We start from the raw sequence: 6,789 nt of genomic DNA on the forward strand, positions 1-6,789 counted from the left end.
AATAATTTACTGGAAACTGGAAAGAGAAAACAAACAGTGAGAGCAGCAATATTAATAACAAAAGGGTACAGAAAAAGAGTGATTCACATACAAAAGTGCTCACCTTAAGTTACAGCTGCTCTGGCTGGGAAGAGAGTCCCTTTCCTGCCCCTCCTCCCAAAAAAAGATGTGAAGTGGTATAGAATAACCGGGTCCTGGCCATGCCCCCTCCCAGCTAGTGCAGGAATTAACCCTTTCCTGGCTGGAACAGGTAGCAAAAGGACTTTCCACTCAATCTGGCAACAGACACTTGGTCATAATCATAGAAATCTTTTCTTGTGGAGTCTGTTTCTATGCCTGCTCCTCTTAAACCAAGCATGGAAAGGTGGTGAGAGAGGGGTAGACTTTGAATCCCACACCCTGAGTGAGAATAGAAAGAATTTCAATTGCTGAAATGACAATTTAAAGAAAAAAAATATATATCCATGTTGAAGATCCAATCTTGTAGTAAACAAATAAAGATCATGGTCTTTCCTTCTCCCTCTCTCTATCTAGCAGCAAATGAAAAAAAAAATAGGAAAAGGATAAAAGTGGGTAAAGGGATAAAGCTTGAAAGAATTTGCTGATGGGTTTTTTGGTCTTTTTGAGAGCTTGAATATTTTGAAACAAACTGTAAATGGAAATTATTCTTTGTGAGGGTGGTGAGGTCCTGGCACAGGTTGCCCCAAGGCCAGGCTGGACAGGGATTTAGACCAACCTGGGGTAGTGGAAGGCATCCCTGCCTGTGACAGGGAGTTGGAACAAGATGGGTTTTAAGGTCCCTTCCAACCCAAACCATTCTGGGTTTCCCTGATTCTATGTAATAATAATAAAAAAGGGTGTTAGGGAGAAAATAATCCTTAGCTCTTCTGCAGTCTGTGGTTTGCCCAGCAATGATGAGGATATATTAGATTTTTCCTGTCTCTAAAACAAAGCAGAATGGAGAGATTTTTCATTTTTCCTTTGTTCTACAATCCCACCTCCTGCTGTGGCCATGTCCTGATAGATTGGGTGCACTAAGTGATTTTAGCCAGACTATGGACAGTGCATTCACAACCAGAAAGGTGTTATGTCCCCTCAAAAAAACCCAAACCCCAAATCCCCAAAAAATCACTAACGTCACCCCCCCAACCAAACAAAAAAAAAAAAATCCTAACTTAAATCACTTGAGATAAGTTGGGTGTTATCTTAAGGTTGCAAATTGCTTGTTTGCTTCTCCAGCTGGAGCTGTTAATTCAGAACAATTAACACACCGTTTAAAACCCAGACTAAGCATATGGAGGCAGTCCTTGGGAAAAGAGCCTGTTTGGGATGGAGTGCCTCAATGTGAAATCAGAAGGATAACTCCAGTTTGTCTTTCCCCTTAGATCCTGGCAGGTGCTGTGGGAAGTGGCACAAATACCAGGGAGTTTATCCCTCCCCAAAACCCCTGTTGGATGCTAGGTGGAGTGATGCTCAAAGCAAGAGCCTGCTGGGTCTCTAGACCCAGAAATAAATCAGGTGTCGACATTCTTTGTTAGGATGAATTTACCATTGAGACAGTGCCTTCACCTTCCTGCTTCCTTCAAATATATCTTCTTGATGAAGAAATAACGAATCCTAGAGTGAACCCTAAAATAATGCCTGAACTTTTTTATTGGCCCCTTTGCAATGCCATGAAACTCCTCCCTGGCTCCATCCTTTAGGCCTTTTGCAGAATCATTTTGGACACCCGCCATTTATTTTCTCAGGTTCCCTTTTGATTTTTGATGCAGGTGAAGAACAAAAGCCTAAATCTGGAAAGAGACCCCGAAATACAGCAGTTCTACCTTCTTAAAATACTGATGTGAGCTCAACCTGCTTAAAATATCCCTGGGTCAAGGAGCAAGGAGGTGAGCTCATTGCTTTTCCGCAAGGACATAAACCACTGTTAGACTTTTATGGGATGCTGTAGGAAATACTGCAGCAGTTGTTGCATTTTTGCAGCCCAGTGGTGGCTTATGGGATGATCCATCCTTTCTTCCGCCCTTACCTCCATGTGTTTTTTCACCATGTGTGTTTGTTCATCCATGCATCTGAGCATCCTTGCATCCATGAATCCATGTGTCCATCTGTCCATCCGTCATTTTTGGTCTTATACTCCTGACCAGAACTGCACACAAATTTTATTAAGGGCACCCAAGAATTTTTCTGTTTCCTGTGAAAAGAATCCCACAAATCCAAATGTTTTCCTCAGAAACTTTACAGGAAAGTGCAGCAGCTTTTAGCATCCCCTACAAATGATGGGAAAATAAAGCTTTTCCATCTCAAAGTTGGCACTAGGATTTTGGGGTTGGGGACTCCTGTAACATGAACCCCCCAAAACCTTCATCCCCCTGAGCTGTGAAAGCCAAGCAGGTCATCTTTAAGAGCTTTTTTTTCAAATCCTTTCCTGTTACTCCCCCATCCGAGGATGGATGTAGGCAGCATCGGCAAATCTGAATAACTAATCAGAGTCCTCATTAACCCCCCACTGAGATGCTCAAACATTCACTTTGCTGTTTGTGAAGCAGGGAGGAAAAAAAAAAAAAAAAGAAGGAATAGGGAAAAAACCGCACAAGCCACCCTGCATTAAAATTGATGTGTTATTAATCCCACTGTTCCAGACCTCATGGGTACCGAATTTTCCTCCATCTCGCCCGAGGCCGAACAGTGTGGTGCTGCTTCTGCAGGGCACTTTGCCTTTCCATTATTTATCAGCACAGTGGAGAGAGGCTGCTTTTGTTCCCCGGATCCAGATGTGTTCACATGCACATGTCTGGGCTGGGGATGTCCAATATTTCTCTACATGCCCCCTTTGGATAAATGTGAGTCCCCTATAACAGGGCTCCTCCATCAGACGTGTCTTTCCCAACCGTGTTTTGCCTCAAAGCAGCTTTGCTTTTGCAGAAATACAAAAATATTTAGGTGTATGAGCATGTCTCAAATCTTTCACACTCTCTGAGAAAGGGTGGGGTTTGTGCATTGCTAATTTTACTTCTGAAATGAAAATACCGTGTTCTTCTTTGCCCCTTTGAGCATCCCCTATACCTGGCCCCAGCCCTTATCCGGAGGCTGGGGATGTTACAGGAATTGCACTGTTGGGGGAAAAGCCCAGCACACCAAAGGTTTTTGATCACAAAAGTCCTGCTGGCAGGTGTTGCCAAGGTGTTGGGAGAGTCACGACCATCCCTTGGATCTCCTTAAAGGGTTAACTGAAACTTGAGTTTTGATTTCTGCATTTGTACTGTTTTTCACAACCTACAGGGTTGCTTTGGTTGTCCCTGTGGTTGTGGAGTTTGGGGCCCGTAGGGCTTGCTGCTGGCCATAGTGTGGGGCATAAAAATAATTCAACAAGACTCAGCGTTACTGGGGATTTCACCATTTGTGGTTTCCCCCTAAGTCAGAGGAGCTGGCATTAAATTTATTAAAACATGATAATTTTAATAAATTAAACAGCATTGACATGAGGAGGTTGGGAGCATCACGGCCTGCTCACATTGGAAGAAACAAAGTGACATGCTGGGAAAAGCCTTCTTGCTTTAAAATCCTACATTTTTTGCAAAAAATCCTGAATTTTGTTTAGATAAAAGTCAGCTTTATTAGCATTCCCTTACACTTCATTAAAAGCTTGTTAACAGGGATGCCCTTGGCTTTTTGCAACTGGGGTAGAGGCTGCTGTCCCAGGATACTGGGCTCCCATCTCTGCTGTTGGATGCTATTCAGGTCAGCCAGATCAGGATTTAGGGCATTTGTGGGGATTGATGACTTGTCAGAAATGGTGTCTCATTTGTGGCCCTCGGGCAGCTGCTGAATGCAGCCATGGGACACCATGGATCTTGCTGCCTTGCATTGCCTGTGGTGGAGCATCTTGGAGGAGGCATCTGCTCAGTTCCCTTTCGCATCGGGAGGACTTCAAAGGCCTTTGCTCAACTTCAAAGGATATCTTTTGAAGTTGCTAAAAGAGTGTGCCAGCTCAAAAAGGCTTCTCTCTCTGCAAGGGTGTTCAGGGAGATGTCCCTGGTGGGGCTGGCTCTTTGTGTTCCTCGTGATGGGGGACAAAAATGGCACCGTTTCTGCAAAAGCTGCACAGAGTTTTTGTCCTAAATGCATGCAGCACCCAAGACCTCAGGCCTGACCACCTTCAAGGATGAAAATCAGTCTGTCTGTCAGAGCTCTTTTAACACTGCCAGAGCCTCATTTCTGCTCCTTTTCCTCCAGCCTTCACCTTTTGTTCACCCAGCAAGCCCAGATGACAAAAGTCTTAGGTGTGGGATAGAAAGAAGTCTTTATAGGGATGAAGGACTGGTGCAAAACTTGAGCTTTTCCATCGTGATGTCAGAACAAATCCAATAAAAATCAAGTGCCAGGTCTGTGGTACGAATTTGGCATCAGCCCGTTCGTGCTCCTCCAAGGCACGAGCATTAATTCTTTACCATAAATAACCTTATTTCACCTGCTGTTGTGGTGGAAGTTTTTTACACTCAGGCCTCCTGGGCAGGTTAGATCCCTACATGTCTTGGCAGGACCTACACTGGCCTGAGAAGTCAAGAGGCACCTTGGCCTTTTGTCTCTCTGACCAGGTTTTCCATGTTTGGAGGTTCTGCCATGTTTTTCCCTGAAATGACCCAGTTGTTTCCATAGCTCTCCTTGGGTAATGACCTTGGGTTGGGTTTCTAGAAGTGGCACCTTCTGTGCAGGCTGCCCCTTATGCCTGCTTTGGACCCATGTTCATGGTGAGATGATGGACACCTGCTCTAAAGGCACAAACCACATGTGTTGTTATTGCCTGGGGTTTGGGATGAAAATTAAAACCAGGGAAAACAGTTCTCAAGGATCTCAAGTCTGGCCTCACCACACCAGACACGGCTCTCTGCTGGTGATGGAGAGCAGAGATGCATCCCTGGGGTGTGTAATGGGGGATCTGAGTTCTCCAGGAGCTCTTTGGATGTTGGTAGTATCTCAGGTGAGTTTTGGGCAGCTCAGGAGCTCTCCATGGAGGTTCTGTGGATGTTGGTAGTATCTCAGGTGAGTTTTGGGCAGCTCAGGAGCTCTTTGGAGGTTCTGTGGATGTTGGTAGTATCTCAGGTGAGTTTTGGGCAGCTCAGGAGCTCTCCATGGAGGTTCTGTGGATGTTGGTAGTATCTCAGGTGAGTTTTGGGCAGCTCAGGAGCTCTCCATGGAGGTTCTGTGGATGTTGGTAGTATCTCAGGTGAGTTTTGGGCAGCTCAGGAGCTCTTTGGAGGTTCTGTGGATGTTGGTGGTATCTCAGGTGAGTTTTGGGCAGCTCAGGAGTTCTTTGGAGGTTCTGTGGATGTTGGTGGTATCTCAGGTGAGTTTTGGGCAGCTCAGGAGCTCTTTGGAGGTGGTAGCATATATCAGATGTGCATTCAAATCAGCAGTGCAGCACTTGGGAGTGCACACACATCTGTATGTATTAGGCATTTATCAGCAATCTGAGGAGCTCTGTCACAGGTTGTGTTCACCAGGGTAGCTGTTTTGGATGTGTATTGAAATCAGAGGGGCTCTCTAGAGGTGACATCTATCAAGGGCCATCACCTGTCAGAGCTCTGAGGAGCTCCCTGAAGATGATGTGTGCCGTGTTGGATGTCTTGGATGCATAACAGAGATTTGAGGAGCTCCAGCCAGGTGCCATTTGTCAGAGGTGTTCATGTCAGCTGTGCATTGGTGAGGAGCTGGTGAGGGCTGGTTTGTATCAAGGTGATGCATCAGGGGTAGACTGAGGAGCTTGGCAGAGGGTTGTGTGTATCAAGGGATATCTATTGGACTATATATACATAAATAAAATAGAAAGGATTTATACTGGAGATCTGAGGAGCTCTTTACCAGGAGATGTGTGTCAAGGTAGATGCATCAGACACGTACTGGAGATCTCAGGTGATGTTTATAGACATAGAGGTAATAGCTGGAGGTGATGTAATGGAGGGATGTTCATCAGATGGATGTTGAAGGTCTGAGGGGCTCACTAGAGGTGATGTACATGGAGAGATCTGGTGAATTTTATCTCTTGTATTCCTTTTTGTTTTGCAAACACAAAACACCCCTGTGTGGATGGCTGTGCTGGTCCTTGCTAAGCCCATCTTTGTTTTTCCACTGAAACCACTGAGATGGGCCTAGAAATCCCAGTCCCATAAAGACCAGATGCTTGGCAGTTGCAAAATCATCTCTGGCATATGGATGGACTTTGCCTTATTAAATAGTGTCTGGGAGCTCCCCCATTCTGGGGGTAGTGGCTGTTCCCCAGTTCACCCTGTCTGAGCCCAAGTACAAAAACACATTTACACTCAAGGAAATATAATTAACCAGGGAAATGGCAACTGCCAGCATGAAATGGGGGCACAGCCAACATCAGTGATGTTTCATTCCTTTTTCCCTTTCTTCTCTGCAGACCTGGATTGTAGCAGCAGCCCTCGGGGTGATCCTGTGAGGAGCTTTCTGCAGCCACCAGGAGAGGAAAAGGACAGCACAGCACAGGACGACGTGGACCTCTGTCCTCTGTGGCCAGACCAACAGCACCACTGCTTCATTTTCTGCACATTTCTCGGTTCGACCTCAAAAAACCTGATTTAGTTTTTGTCCTTTCTGGGAGATGTTCAAACCTGCTGGGGAAAACCCCTGATCCAACTCAGACATGAGTCCTGCTTTCATCTCCAGGGGTTATTCCCACCTATATTTTCCTTGATTTCTCCTATTTTCCCCATCATCCTTCAAACAAACAAAAAAAAAGCATTAAGAGCAACTTGCCATCCATGG

This window comes from Cinclus cinclus, chromosome 25, assembly GCF_963662255.1.
Source record: "Cinclus cinclus chromosome 25, bCinCin1.1, whole genome shotgun sequence".
In the NCBI taxonomy this organism is placed as follows: Eukaryota; Metazoa; Chordata; class Aves; order Passeriformes; family Cinclidae; genus Cinclus; species Cinclus cinclus.